This window comes from Abramis brama (genome assembly GCF_963993115.1).
Source record: "Abramis brama genome assembly, chromosome: 3".
Lineage (NCBI taxonomy): Eukaryota > Metazoa > Chordata > Actinopteri > Cypriniformes > Leuciscidae > Abramis > Abramis brama.
The window spans coordinates 7,091,470-7,106,983 of record NC_139965.1 but is presented as its reverse complement, the minus strand read 5'-3'; the positions used below and the strand labels follow the sequence as shown (position 1 = coordinate 7,106,983).

General features: G+C 40.9%; 1 protein-coding gene and 1 long non-coding RNA gene across 2 annotated transcripts in view; one reads left to right on the top strand and one right to left on the bottom strand.

Moving 5' to 3' along the window:
• LOC311079877 (Fc receptor-like protein 5) overlaps nt 1–15,514 on the top strand; it is a 106,059-nt gene that overhangs the window by 68,824 nt on the left and 21,721 nt on the right. The window lies entirely within an intron of this gene.
• Nucleotides 13,127–14,337, bottom strand: LOC311079213. The gene is made up of 4 exons (XR_014605359.1): nt 14,214–14,337; nt 13,935–14,041; nt 13,694–13,797; nt 13,127–13,409 (listed from the first exon to the last, which is right to left on the bottom strand). It is a non-coding gene; the product is annotated as an uncharacterized lncRNA (long non-coding RNA).

Genomic DNA, 15,514 nt, shown 5'->3' with positions numbered 1-15,514 from the left:
GACGCGTTTAAGTAGCCGTTATTGGACAGATCTCAAACGAAAGTTGTAAACTGTTTTACATCATTTTTTTTTTACATAATGGCAACAAGCAATGTCAACATTAGTTCGTGGTGGCAGCACGGACTAGACTACTTAACGAAGACCGTAAAAAACGAAACTTTGTCTGTCCCTCATCCTAAGAAGCTGACAAGCGCCGCCTCCTGGATTGATGATATGAAACAATGGCCAGCAGTCACATATGTTGACATATTCAATTATCTTGTTTTTGTCTGAGGGTGTCGACGGCGAGGAGCTTAGAAATTATAAAAGCACGGAAGCATACATAAATAAATCCAATCACATTGCGTGGGTTATGATACAAAATAACGGAGTAGTGGAAACAGCTGGATGCTCTTGCGTAGCTGGCCCTGGTAGGTCTTGTAGCCATGCTGCTGCTGTGTTGTGGAAGGTGGGTATTTATAAATATAGTATATATCTATTTGTAAAATTTTGTTTATAGTAATAGCCGTCTGTATATTATGTTCATTGTTTATGGTGTGGAACTTCTGTAAATAAAGTGCCATATCCTTAAAGGGGCATTCCACCCATTTGAACATTGTTTTTTATTTAAAGTGGGTCATATATGTACTCGAAATGTCAAATTAATTTTGAATTTGGTGCCTTCGTGACCGAGGAAAGACAAAAAATAACTTCAGGATGCATTTGTATGAAAGACAACAACTCCCACAATGCACCACATTGCACAGCTCCGCAAGCCACTCCCACTAATCCAGAAAGCGCATATCTGCCTATAAGAGAAATCACTCTTCCGTCTACAAGGCTTGCTACCACCAGAGCTTGAAATTCATTTCACACAAAATGTCTAGTTAGTTGGCGAACTCATTAGTGCATTACTCCTCGTTTGTATTTCTTTCGAAAAGGTGAATTATTGCATGGTACCTGGATGTTCAGTCGGAACATATGCGGTGCGAAACTAGGATAGTTCACAACACAAACGTCCGTGTCCTCGTCTGATTCAGAGATTTCGTCCAGGAGAATTTGTCATCGTTGAAATTCTTTGTCGCAGAGACGGACTCTATCTCTGTGTTCGTAGTTGCATAGTGAGATCACCGGCGCCACCAGTCCGCCCCCAGCTCGAGCCAGTCTGGGCTTCTCGTCCGCGGCAGGCAGGTCTTCTGCCTCGGCTGCTCTTCGCTATAATGCGGCTTGTAAAGGTAGCCACAAACACCTGATTCAAGCATCAGACTTCCGAAATCCTCTTCTTCTATATCATATTGAGCACTCTCCTCCGCTATTGTCATAACTTTACATCTGTCTCCACAGCGCCTGTTAGCTTAGCTTCAAACAAGATGGAGGATATTGCTTTCAGTTTCAGAGAGTAAAGTCCCACCCACTGATCTGTGATAGGTCTGTAGCGTGAGCGGGTCCCGCCCCCTGGGAAAGATGAGGAACGAGTGTCTGTAGTCTCAACAGAAATCCCCCCCTCCTACAATGACGCAAAATGACGATTTTTGCGTCATTGTAGGAGGAAGTGTAAGAGGTAAATAACGGATTTCTCCCGTCTCAGGGGAAAATGAGAGAGTGTTGCACGACCATTCAATAGTATGACTGGGTTTCTAACAATGCAAAGCTTAATGCAAATGGGTGGAGTGTCCCTTTAAGAACAACACCACCTCTCTAGCTGACCATTTTACTATGAATTATAGTGACATCAAAGTAGTTGATGGGAAGCCTGAATTACAGAGAAACAGAGTCAGGGGCTACTACAAACATACAATTAGGCATGTTTTGTACTGGGCTGAGAATGGCAAAACTACTTGTCTGGTCATCAAAGGAACACATTCTGATAAATGTACCATATGATGCAGAGTATTTAGCAGAGCAGGTTATGCATCTCAGGGGCTTCTACTTCTCTGTGATGCTTCCTAGAGTAGTGGATGAATTAAATGCCGGACGACTGACAAAATGTCAGAAAATGATAAACTACTGGCAAAAAAAGACTAACAAACAGTAAAACAAAAAGTGTATAGATCCGGACATGTAGGAGGAAAAATATTCTGACAATGAGTCAAGGCAAGTTTTCAAAACCATTCTGAATTTATTTGAAATTAGTTCCTTGTTTACTGGTTTTGCCATTGTTAAGTTTCGTAAGATAATTAAAACAAATAATTAACAAGTATGTACATTGTAAACAAAAATGGAAAACATTGAGATTAGAAGATTTGTTTAGATTAAAAGTGTGAAGTATTGTGATTAAATACATATGTGCAAATTTGACTACATGCAGTGTGAGCATTAATTTTCTGCTTCACGGATCAGGTCACCATGCAAATTCACTAAAGCTGCACATATACGCAGAATTTTATCAATCTTTGGCATAAGGGTGATAGGCAAAGTTTGTGACAAAACCTTGTATACTTTAAGTCTCCTAATTGCACGTTCAACATGTATCCTTACATTTGCAATCCTGCGACTGCACGTGACTTTTTCTTCTGTCAGCTGTGTTTGGTTGGCGAAGTGAGGAAGTGGCGAAGTGACGTCAATGCCAGAGTCACATGTGATAAATTTGTCGCTACAGCGGCCCCCATATGCTGCTGATATGAACATTACTAGACTACAAGGTGCAAAAGCCACTAAGTATTTGATAGTGTTGCATGCATAGTAGTGGCTGTACGATTCAGACCTCGAGTCAAGGTTCCTTGGTTTTTGGATTTCACTCTCACTGCAGTCTAAGATACAGGTAACATTATGATAATGTTGCTTAAACGCCTCTGGTGTTGTGGCCCTTATTGTTTCTTTGGGGAGCCATGGTATCAGGTCCTTCAAGACTACAGCCATGGTGTCAATCCAAAAAGAAATGATCCTGCTCACTCGACTCACTGATATACAAAATCGAATGACTAGGTCTTCTATCAAAAGGTTTAATTTCAGCTTCATTAGTGTGAGCAAGATCTGCTGTTCAACTTCAGTCTGGTATGCCTCATTCGCATGGGGACGCAGAACAGCTACAAGGGTAGGAAATGTGTGGAGTGGGAACCCGGTGTACAGATTTGAGTCAGAGTCGTTCATCAGAGTAAGAGGGTTGACTGTATCACACTGTGTTGACTGGTTTACATAAGTTACACTGTGTCTCTTGATATAACAATGCTCCTCGAAGATGTGGTCTTCCCATTGTGTACCAACAGAGGCAGAGTTTATAGATGTACAGGCATGGTCATCAACATTTAATTGCATGGGCGTGGGGACCGATGCAAGACTCTCTTCTCCAGGCCTCCCTTCATCATTTTCAGTGTGCTCTTGGTAAACACCAGCTCCTTTAAACAGACAAACCATTTTAATCTATGATTAGCTGGGTCATAATGTTATATTTCAAGTGATTTTTTGAAAAATGTATACAATAAAAAAAGTTAGTCAATCAATAAAATAATATATTTTAGAATATAATCATGCAGAATTTTAGTTTAGCACTAATACACTTTTAAATGGCATGTATGAAGGACCAAATGCTGAGTTTTTCCCACATTCTGTAATGAGCTTAAAAACGATCACTGATAGGTATTATTTTGTGAAACATTGCTATTTAAGCTGTGATAAGATTTAAGATCTCTTATTGCTGCAGCTGCTCTTTGACTAAAAACATCATATACCTAAACTGCGCTGTATTGACACTTAAAGTGGAGCGTAAAGTTGACTCATTTGAACGATTCGTTATAATGAATCAAAACACTATAACACACGAGTGTGGTAGTCAGAATGGTTCATTTAAAGACCCGATGCTAAAGAGTCATTTGTTAAATGAACACACTTATGCTAAAAGTTAACATACTGAAGTGCTGAAGGAAACGCTGGTTTCTTAAAGACGTTTAAGCACACCGTCACGCCATGAGAACTTTGTACTGAAAATACTGTATCCGTATCATGAGCAACATTTCGATAATTGTGCAGATCCACACGTTAGCCTTGTAAATTACATTAATGAACAGTCTCACCTTCGTCCGGACAAGTTCGTCGTCTTCTCTTCTTCCTTAATGAACGATCGTATCCAAGCCAAAGTTCAGGATATGGATTTTCCGTTGTTGGTTGTCTGTCCACAAAGTGGAATGAGCATACATGGATGTTACGGGGCGGAAATTTCAAATTAAGTGCTGCGAGCCATTTTCTTTTGCCCTCGTCGTCGAATGGCATCCTGTGGAATTTAAACGGTTTTGGACATGTACATTCCGCTCTTGTTGCTGGCTTGTGGTCATAACACTCATTATCCAGAAGTTTTTTTAGCTTTCTGTAGCTGTTGTGACAGCCTTTAACGGAACAAATTCTCCCAGAGCCTCCACTATTTGCCATCACGAGTAACGTCGTCAAGCTGATGACAATTACTAAACGGAAGTTGAGAGCATCTTACCGGAAGTCGCTCACCGCTATGGCGCCCCCCACGGAGAAGTGAGGAAAAAGGTGAATATTACACTTTTTTTTGTTATTTGAGTTGCATGTGCTATCAGTCTTAAGTGCAATAATTGGAATAATATTTTTCCTAAAATAACTTCTTTTGAATAAAACCCGTCACCTTCGCCTGACCAAGAGTTTGATAATTTAGGATAGGACAGTTAGGATAATTTTATTTGTCTTACCTGTGTTATTTTCCACTTTCTTCCCAGCAATGTGCTTTTCCAGTCTTCACGTTTTCTGAAGTCGATGCATTCTTTTAGAGCTCTGTCCTGGGATTCAACCTTATGTTCTTCATGCATGAATAGCCTATGTAAATTGTAGCTTAAAGAATCAAGTATCATGTTTTTGATGTTTAAATTAGGCTATAACGCTGAAAACAGACTCGTGATTTGATTACATCTTTAATTAATGATAGAAGTTACTAAGTAGCATTAAGTTATTATCTTAACATTAACATTAAAACACTAACATTTTTAACATGAACTTAATTTTACAATTAATTCAATATGTTTACTATAGTTTATTTGCATTTATATTTTAGCTTAATTATTCTTTTGTCTGAGTTGCAAGGTGTCAGGTCTGATGATAAAAGCAAACGCATGGGTGACTGGATTTTGCAAGTGTTGTCATGGAAATGGCAGGTGAGGGACGAAAAAGGGATGTTCGTAAACTGGCCCGGACAAATGTCCTCAGAACGTCCGTCAGCGAACGTTACAAAGTGGACCAAATGCGAACGTCATCGGAACGTCCGTCAGCGAACGTTACAAAGCGGACCAAATGCGAACGTCATCGGATCTGCAAGCGGATCTGAAGTCACAGATTACTTCGCACACAACACAGCCCGTATGGAGCGGCAGGAGGAGAATCTTGCCGCAACTGGAAGAGTGGTGCAGGCATTGGTAGCGCAGGTGTCCGGGCTCACCCAGCAGATTCAACAACTGGCACAACCCATTGCGCCCAACCCACCGCCGATCCCCACTGCACCGCCCACACCCGTCCGTCAACTTGAGCCGCGTCTGTCGACGCCGGAGAGTTATTCTGGTGAGACAAGTTATTGTAGAGCTTTCTTGACCAAGTGCTCTATGTTTTTTGCTCTCCAACCCCAGACATTTTGCACTGAAGATTCGAAGGTGGCCTTCGTGCTTACATTGCTGTCCGGGCGTGCGGCGCTATGGGGGACGGCGGTGTGGGAGAACCATCGATCCTGTTGTGACTCGTTCGCGGCACTCTCGGAGGAGATGAAGAGGGTGTTTGACCGGGCAGTCGCAGGCAGAGAGGCGGATCGCCAGCTCGCAGACATCCGCCAGGGAGAAAGATCCGTCGTCGACTATTCCATCGAGTTTCGCCCCCTCTCCGCAGAGTGCCGCTGGAACGAGGAGGCGCAATGGGACATCTTCCTGCATGGGCTGGCTGACCGCATCCAACACGAGATTTATACCCTGGACCTGCCAGAGAAGCTCGACGACCTGATCGAACTGGCCTTAAGAGTGGATGCACGCCTGCATCGGTTGGAACAACACACTCGTACGACACCTACACAGAGGAGCTTTGGGATCTCCCCACTCAACGCTCGTGATGCGGTCAGCCCCGTCGACGATCACGAGCCCATGCAGGTGGGTCGAGCCCGGCTCTCCCGGGAGGAGAGAGAGAGAAGGAGATCCCGAGGATTGTGCCTCTACTGTGGCGGAGCTGGACATTTTCTCAATAATTGCCCAGTAAAAGAGCATGCCCGGCAGTGAAGAAGAGGATCCTGTTGGGCGGGTCTCCATCCAGAAAACCTCTTCCACCCTCCTCCCGGTGAGATTGCAGTGGGCAACTCGGTCACATCACTGTCAAGCTCTTCTCGACTCCGGGGCAGAAGGTAACTTCATGGACTGGTCACTTGCACAACAGCTTCAGATACTCACCATACCACTCACTAACAAGATCTCAGTCAACACACTCAATGGTCAACAGTTACCCACAGTATCTCAAACCACCAGTCAGATAACACTCATCACATCCGGCAATCATTCTGAAGAACTGTCATTTCTCCTCATGGACTCCCCTCAGGTTCCCATTGTCCTTGGTCACCCCTGGCTGGTGCAGCATAACCCCAGGGTGGACTGGGGACATAACTCTGTTTCTGCCTGGAGCACTGAGTGTTATGCGTCTTGTTTAGTGTCTGCTGGTTCGTCTCTGTCTTGTTCTGTCTTGCAGGAAGAGCCGGTGAATTTGTCAAACGTGCCCGCTGAGTACCTCGACCTGAAGGAAGTGTTCAGTAAGTCCAGAGCTGCTTCTCTTCCTCCGCATCGTCCCTATGACTGTGCTATAGATCTACTGCCAGGTACGTCTCCGCCCAAGGGCAAGCTATACTCTCTGTCTGTTCCCGAGAGGGAATCCATGGAGAAATATATTTCTGATTCTCTGGCATCCAAATTCATCCGACCTTCCTCTTCTCCAGTGGGGGCGGGGTTCTTTTTTGTGGGGAAGAAGGGCGGTTCTCTGCGACCTTGCATTGATTACCGAGGGCTGAACAACATCACGGTAAAGAATACTTATCCTTTGCCGTTGATGTCTTCAGCCTTCGAGAGGTTGCAGGGAGCGTCGGTCTTCACAAAACTGGACTTACGTAATGCTTATCATTTGGTCCGCATCAGGAAGGGGGATGAATGGAAGACCGCTTTTAACACCCCCAGGGGGCACTTTGAATACTTGGTTATGCCTTTTGGGCTTTCCAATAGCCCAGCGGTCTTCCAGGCACTCGTCAATGATGTGCTGAGAGACATGGTCGATCAGTTCATATATGTCTACCTGGATGACATATTGATTTTTTCTTCGTCTCTCCAGGAACATGTTCAGCACGTCAGACAAGTGCTTCAGAGGTTGCTAGAGAATGGGCTTTTTGTCAAGGCGGAGAAATGCACTTTTCATGCACAGTCTGTCCCTTTCCTAGGATACGTCATTTCGTCTGAGGGAGTGCGTATGGATCCTGACAAAGTTAAGGCTGTGGTGGATTGGCCAAGTCCAGATTCCCGTAAGGCCCTACAGAGGTTTCTGGGGTTCGCCAATTTTTACCGACGTTTCATTCGTAATTACAGCCAACTAGCCGCACCTCTGACTGCCTTGACCTCCTCCAGAACGACGTTCAGGTGGTCCGAAACAGCCGAAGCTGTATTCGCCAACCTGAAGAGCCGCTTCGTTACGGCTCCCATTCTTACGACCCCTGATCTGTCACGTCAGTTCGTGGTGGAGGTCGATGCGTCAGAGGTGGGGGTAGGCGCAGTGCTCTCTCAGCGCTCTTCTTCAGACGACAAGATGCATCCTTGCGCGTTCTTTTCTCATCGTTTGTCGCCTACCGAACGTAGCTATGACATTGGTAACAGGGAGTTGTTGGCACTCAAGTTAGCATTGGAAGAATGGCGACATTGGCTAGAAGGGTCGGGGGTACCTTTTATCGTCTGGACTGATCACAAGAACTTAGAATACATTCAATCTGCCAAAAGACTCAACTCCAGGCAGGCTCGGTGGGCTCTTTTTTTCGGTCGTTTTGATTTTACTCTTTCGTACCGGCCAGATTCTAAAAACATCAAACCCGATTCTTTATCTCGTATTTTTGATCCATCCGAATGCCCGTCTACTCCCGAGTGCATTTTACCGGAGACTCTATTCATCTCCACACTCCGATGGGAGGTCGAATCGAAGGTCAAGACGGCCTTAGAAGGGGTAACGCCTCTGTCCCGGTGCCCACCGAACCGATTGTTTGTGCCGGAGGGATTACGGTCCGACGTTATTCAGTGGGGTCATTGTTCCAATGTAGCCTGTCACCCAGGAGTAAACCATACTAGATTTCTTGTTAAGCAACGATTCTGGTGGCCATCTATGGCTTGCGACATTCGAGATTTTGTTTTGGCCTGCTCGATCTGTACGATTGGTAAGACTTCCAATCGACCCACAGATGGGCTTCTTCACCCGCTGTCTGTCCCTTCGAGACCTTGGTCCCACATAGCGCTAGATTTTGTTACCGCCCTCCCACCCTCCCAAGGCAATACGGTTGTTTTAACCGTAGTGGACCGGTTCTCGAAGGCGACTCACTTTATTCCCTTACCCAAATTGCCTTCAGTCAAGGAAACAGCGGTGACTATCATCGATCACGTCTTTCGGTTACATGGCCTCCCGACGGACGTGGTCTCTGACAGGGGATCCCAATTTGTCTCCAAATTTTAACAAGAATTTTGTAAATTACTGGGGGCCACTGTCAGTCTATCTTCGGGTTACCACCCCCAGAGCAATGGGCAGACCGAGAGAGCCAACCAAGATTTGGAGAGAATGTTGCGATGTGTTGCCGCCAAGAATCCTTCCTCTTGGTGTCAACAACTATCAATGGTGGAGTATGCACACAACTCGTTACCTGTGTCATCCACGGGCCTATCTCCGTTTGAGGGTAGCTTAGGCTACCAGCCACCTATTTTTCCTAGTCTGGAATCCGATGTCGCGGTCCCCTCCACTCACGCTTTTGTCCAGAGGTGTCACCGTACATGGACCAGAGCCCGTGAGTCTCTGCTCCAAGTAAGGGCGCGCACCAAGGTTAAGGCCGATCGCCACCAGTCAAGACCTCCCGTGTATGTCGTCGGTTCCAAAGTGTGGCTTTCTACTAAGAACATCAACAGGTAGGTTCCTCTGGGACTGTGTGTGTGTGTATTTGTGAATGAATGTGTGTGGGCGTGGTCGCTGATTATCCTCCGGGGGAATCAGCGACAGGTGTTGTGCATTACCACTGCCTATTTATACTCACCTCATGCGTCTTGTGTTTGTCAGATCGTTGTTTTGTGGATGTTGCCTGTTGTGTTCCTGTTTCTTCGGCTCCTCGTGTCTCCTGCTTTGTCTACGTCTGGAAGTTCGCCGTTGCAGTTTATGTCTTCACTCTTCACCAACACTGGGTTCATCACTTCACGTCTGACCATCGGATCGAGTTGTCCACGCAAGCCTGCGCTGCCTTGTCATCATCATCATCGGAGATTACCATCGCACTGAGAAGGATCTTGTGATCTACACACCTCTCTTGTGAACTGCATCTGCGATCTTCCAACATTACTGAGAACTTTGTCTGCTTCCCTATTCACTCTGAGACTGGTGCTATACATATATAGCTATACATAATAAAGATCTGTTTTACATGCTATTGTACCCTCTATCCATTTGTTACAACGTCCCTTGCTAGCTGGGAATATGCTTATTTTATTACTAACTTATTTTATTACATGGCTTGGTTGAATTCCAATGTAGAATGCGGTCTGTTATTTCTTGATAACAGACCGCTGCGAAGTATAACAGACCGTTGCCATGAAAAACAGCGCGTTGCTATGGACGCGGAACGGACTATTTTCTTTGGCGGAAGCAATACAATCATTTTTAAATCAATAAACTCCTTTTTAAATCAATAATTCGTGGCAAATTAATTATTTATTTTGTAGGTTGTGTTTTACGGTGTGTCCTTTAACCTTTACACCTTTTACCTATTTATTTATTATTCTCAGGTAGGTAAGGAAAGTCGACTCTGGACAAAACCATAAGCATTCAAAAATACTTACAATTAGTTCAGCAGACTTCCCTGTGGTCAGTTCTTGCTTAAGGCTCTTAAAATATAACTCAGGTAGACAATCTCTTGCCAATAATATAATATAAGTTTTATTAAAGTTAGCAAAAGTTATATCAAAGTTACAGTTAGGTTACAATAATAAGTTTAAACAATCAGCTGGTTACAGGCGTGGAGGGACACTGCGCTATTCAGTCTCCAACAATTCAGTCTCTCTCTCAGTCTTTTATATGCAGGCTTCGAAATGCAGGTTCCAGACTCTCCTCTGACGTCATCAAATGGAGTTTCAAATTATTCGAAGCGAATATTAAGAATAGACATACTATTAAGAATATTAAGAATATTAAGAATAGACATACTATTCTTCAATACATATATTTGTTTGACAGGGAAGCTATGCGCAAACAGGAATATATATTATTTTTCAAAAATAAAAAAAAGCACCCCAGAAAAAAGGACACTTTCTCTCCAGGAATAAAACGGGCAGGTGCTTAAGCCCTCTTTGATGTCTATGTGTGCACGACTGCACGTGCCTGGTTGGAAGGGCTGGAAGAGAAAAGGGCTTGAGAACAGACAGATAGAAGTTAGTAAGTTCAGTTCAGGGGCTCGTTCTTCGTACGTTGCTAAAAACATCCGAGATCAAATGAGACATCCAAGATGATATCATTGTGCTAATCATGATCCGGCTAATTAGGTTCTTCGAACACACTTGCCGGATATGATTAGTATCGCTGGATTGAGTTATCTAAGATAATTGCGCGTTCATGCGCTGGTTAAAAGGGGATATGTATCGATAGTAGAAACATTGATCAGCAACGCTGCTATTGGCTGCTCAGCGTGGCCAAAGGGCGGGCTCAGTTTTTCTCCTCAGCAGAGCAAGAACCAGTAGCGTTTTTTGGCACGGGCGAACCGGGCAATTGAACGAACCCGGGACCCCGAGTTTATGTCTTTATGAGTTTATGAACCCGCCGCCGGCACGAGCAGAAAAAAAAATCGGCGCCGCGAAGCGGTTTTCCATTATCTATCATTTCACTGTGTGGGGAATTGGCAAATAAGATGCCGTGCACAGAAGCTGTTTGTTTGAGAAGGGGAAAGGGGAGGGGGAGGGGGCGCGGAGGCGCGGATGACAGTTCACCTCTGGGTCTCTCCCAAATGGAACGGACAGGGGGGACGGGGACGGGGGATCCATATAGTTATCTAAGTCAGTCACAGACTTTCTGTTCACATCATCCCCTTCATTGAGGCCTTGATGGCAGTCTGTGGTAGCATATAGTCTACCAATCACGTTAGTGAAGCCTGAGTGACATATACTGTAATCGGCATTGTCATGATTGCATGATCTTCATAAAAAATTATGATAGCCTAAAAAAAAACTGCTTTACAACATTGGGTCTTAAGTGGCTTGGAAATGCCAAAAAAAAAAAAAAAAAAAAAATGTTTTTTAGCCTAAAAGCGCCAGGTAAACTCCGAATGACACGACAGACAGCACTTTCCATCAAGTTCTCCGCATCTCCAATAGTGTAAAGGAAAGAGCCACTCGCAAATAGTCATAGGGCACCCTTGTGAAAAAAAAGTGCACTTAAGTGTACTTTTTTAAAGTGTACTTATTACATAAATAATATACTTTAAATATATACACTTAAGTGTGAATTAAATGCCATATTTTCGGCGCACTTAATGCACATTAAGTGTAATTAATTTCAAATATATCACATATTAAGTTGAAATAAAATGTAATAAGTTGCCATTAAGAGTGATTTTTTGGAACAACTTAATTGGTACTTTATTACAACTTTATATATACTTTCATAATTGCTTCTAGTGTTTTTAAAATATACTTAAAGTGCACTACATAATATAATGACACGCAATTAATGTGATTTAAAATATACTTTAATGTCAGTTAACAATACACTTAAGTGTGAATTAAATGCAATGTTTTCGACACACTGAATGCACATTAAGTGTAATTAATTTCAAATATATCACATATTAAGTTGAAATAAAATGTAATAAGTTGCCATTAAGAGTGATTTTTTGGAACAACTTAATTGGTACTTTATTACAACTTTATATCTACTTTCATAATTGCTTCTAGTGTTTTTAAAATATACTTAAAGTGCACTACACAATATAATGACACGCAGTTAATGTGATTTAAAATATACTTTAATGTCAGTTAACAATACACTTAAGTGTGAATTAAATGCAATGTTTTCGACACACTGAATGCAAATTAAGTGCAATTAATTTAAAATATATCACATATTAAGTTGAAATAAAATGCAATAAGCTGCCATTAAGAGTGATTTTTTGGAACAACTTAATTGGTACTTTATTACAACTTTATATATACTTTCATAATTGCTTCTAGTGTTTTTAAAATATACTTAAAGTGCACTACACAATATAATGGCACGCAATTAATGTGATTTAAAATATACTTTAATGTCAGTTAACAATACACTTAAGTGTGAATTAAATGCAATATTACAATCAACAAAAACTAAATGTAAAACCCTCTAAATTTACTGACAAAATAATCTCTAAAAGAAATACATAAAAACCTTTCTGTTGATGCACAAGAAAACCCCAAGAAACACTATGCATAAACACAAACAGTTTTGGAAAGAGACCTTTGTGTAATGCTTTACAAAAATATATTAGTTACCTACTTCAGTTAACATGAACTAAGAATCAATAATACTTTAAGCATTTATTAGTCTAAGTAAGATAATATTAGTCTTGGTTAGATCATGTTGGCTAAAAAATAAACTAATATTAACAAATGAGACCTAAAAGTGTTACCGAACCTTGTTATTTAGCTCTTAAAGGGATACTCCACTTTAAAATGAAAATTCTGTCATCATATACTCACCCTCATGTTGTTTCAAACCTGTATGAATTTCTTTCTTCTGCTGAACAGAAAGAAAGATATTTAGAAGAATGTCAGTAACCAGACAGTTTTTGGTACCATTGATTTTATTTCCTACTATGGAAGTCAATGGTACCAAAATCTGTCTGGTTACTGACATTCTTCTAAATATCTTTCTTTCTGTTCAGCAGAAGAAAGAAATTCATACAGGTTTGAAACAACATGAGGGTGAGTATATGATGACAGAATTTTCATTTTAAAGTGGAGTATCCCTTCAAACCTTTACCAGCACCAACATTAAACAGGACCAAATGCTTACTCCAGCATTACAGTGAATCTAAGTTTGTCAAAAAAAAAAAAAAAACTGAAGAACCCCAAAAGCACAAAAACCAAAATTATTTGTCACCCAATTTTTTAAGTTGTTGGAAAGTGCTGTTTATGTCAATGTCCCAGATGCTCTCCAGAGACTATGTGAATGGAAATGTTTCAAAGATGCAGGAAAGTCAGAAAAAATGCCTTGAGGGAAAAAAACAAACACAAAAGAACAGAAAATTTGTTTATAATACAGATCCAGTCCATTATTATATTTGGCTCAATTGAATGAAAGAGATAGATATACAGTTGCGCTTCAAAGTTTATATACACATATATATGTTAACAATTTTAGCAATAATAGGGATCACAAAAATGTATACGTTTTATTTTTATTTAGTACTACCCTGATGAAGCAGTTTATTCTGCAAGGTGTATGTAAACTTTTGACTGTTAACTTTTGATGAATGTGTGATGTGATTGATTACCTCAGTCACCAGGGCCACATAGTAGTAGAAAGCTGGGCAAGGTTCCTTCTATTTCCCACAATCACCAGGATTCCACTGACTACGCCATCTTTACTGACACTGGGCTTAAAGTGATTAAAAATAGAGAACCTTTTTATTGCTACTTTACAGGGAATTAAGCATAACTTTATCAATTACACAAATATAGATATATAACCCTTGCAAACCCAGGACCAATGCAAATTAAGAAAGGTATTCTTACATTTTAAGCTTGCCCCACATAGCTATCTTCATGAAGGATGTTCCTGTTCCTGTATTTACCACGGTTGACACAGCAATGCTGCAAGCCTTCTTCCTTTGGTTTGTTACCTATAAAATATATGATGATTATAGGCGCATGTGTAAATGCACAGGTGGGAATTTATTACTTGCACATGCAAAAGATTCAAAGCATTTAAAAGCTATAGGGATAGTTAGTGACTTGAAAGTAGTGTTTTAGCTTGATCAGGATGTGCTGTCATGATAAATCTTGTAACATCACCTCATCAATACAGGTCTGTGATTCCACACCGCTTGCACTGTATCTCCAATAACAAATATGAACTGATCCTGCAAAATGAATGTTTAAATCCAGATAAACACAAAAATATTACATATTCCAAAACAAATTGTAATTGAACAACTCTTTAAATACAAAATGAAATTGAACATATTACAAGCATTTTTTCTTGAGGTGGGTAATATATTAAATATGTATGGTGGTTATAAGATTGATTATTTGTATTAAATGTATATAAACGTCTTCGAATTTTTAGTAGCTTGTTTAAAATAATTTATCAGTCATTATTACAAAGTGCATTTTTAAAAAGTGTATTTAAGTGTGTTAAGAAATATTGTGATGAAAGTGTACTTACTTCAAATTAAACTTAATTAGATATTATTACAAAGTGCATTTGTAAAAATTGTACTTAAGTGTGTTTATAAATATTTTGATGAAAGTGTACTTTCTTTAAGTTAAGCTTAATTAGACATTATTACAAAGTGCATTTTTAAAAATACACATAAGTGTGTTTATAAATATTGTGATGAAAGTGTACTTACTTTAAGTTAAACTTAATTAGATATTATTACAAAGTGCATTTGTAAAAAGTGCACTTAAGTGTGTTAATAAATATTGTCATTAAAGTGTATTCCCTTTAAGTACACATAAGTGGTCTTTAATTTTAATTTTATTATATTATCTGCAAGTGCACTTTTCAAAAAGTATACTTTTATTATTTTAAGCACACAAAAAGTGCACTTTCAATACAATTAAGCACACTTCTTTTTCACAAGGGCAATGCAAACAGTTTGTGCTGTCGTTAAAGCCTGACTCCGACAAGTCGAAAATAAATGTGCATTTCCAACAAATTAATAATGTAAACGATAATCTCACGAGTCACGAGAAAAAATATATATCTCAGAAAGTTGCGCTGCGCTGGACTTCCCGTATCAGCTCCACTTATAAAGCCGGGATCTAATCCTGTTAACATGAAATAAGCCTGCTCCCGAGCAGGTTTAAGCTGGCGCACCTGTTGCTATGACAGCAAGTCTAGGATGAGCTTCGAAGAACCAAACAATCCAAGATCATGCCAAATCGTCAACAATCAAATCCAGCTAACTGAGTTAGCGACGTACGAAGAACGGGCCCCAGATCTTTAAAACACTCAGACTGTAAACAGCATCATCTACTGGTCAGGACTGGCACATCAATAATACAAGGGACATGCGGACTGGATAAATTACATCAGTTTCAGTTAGTTTTTACAAAAACAAATTGTTGATGTAATCATTACAATTTAT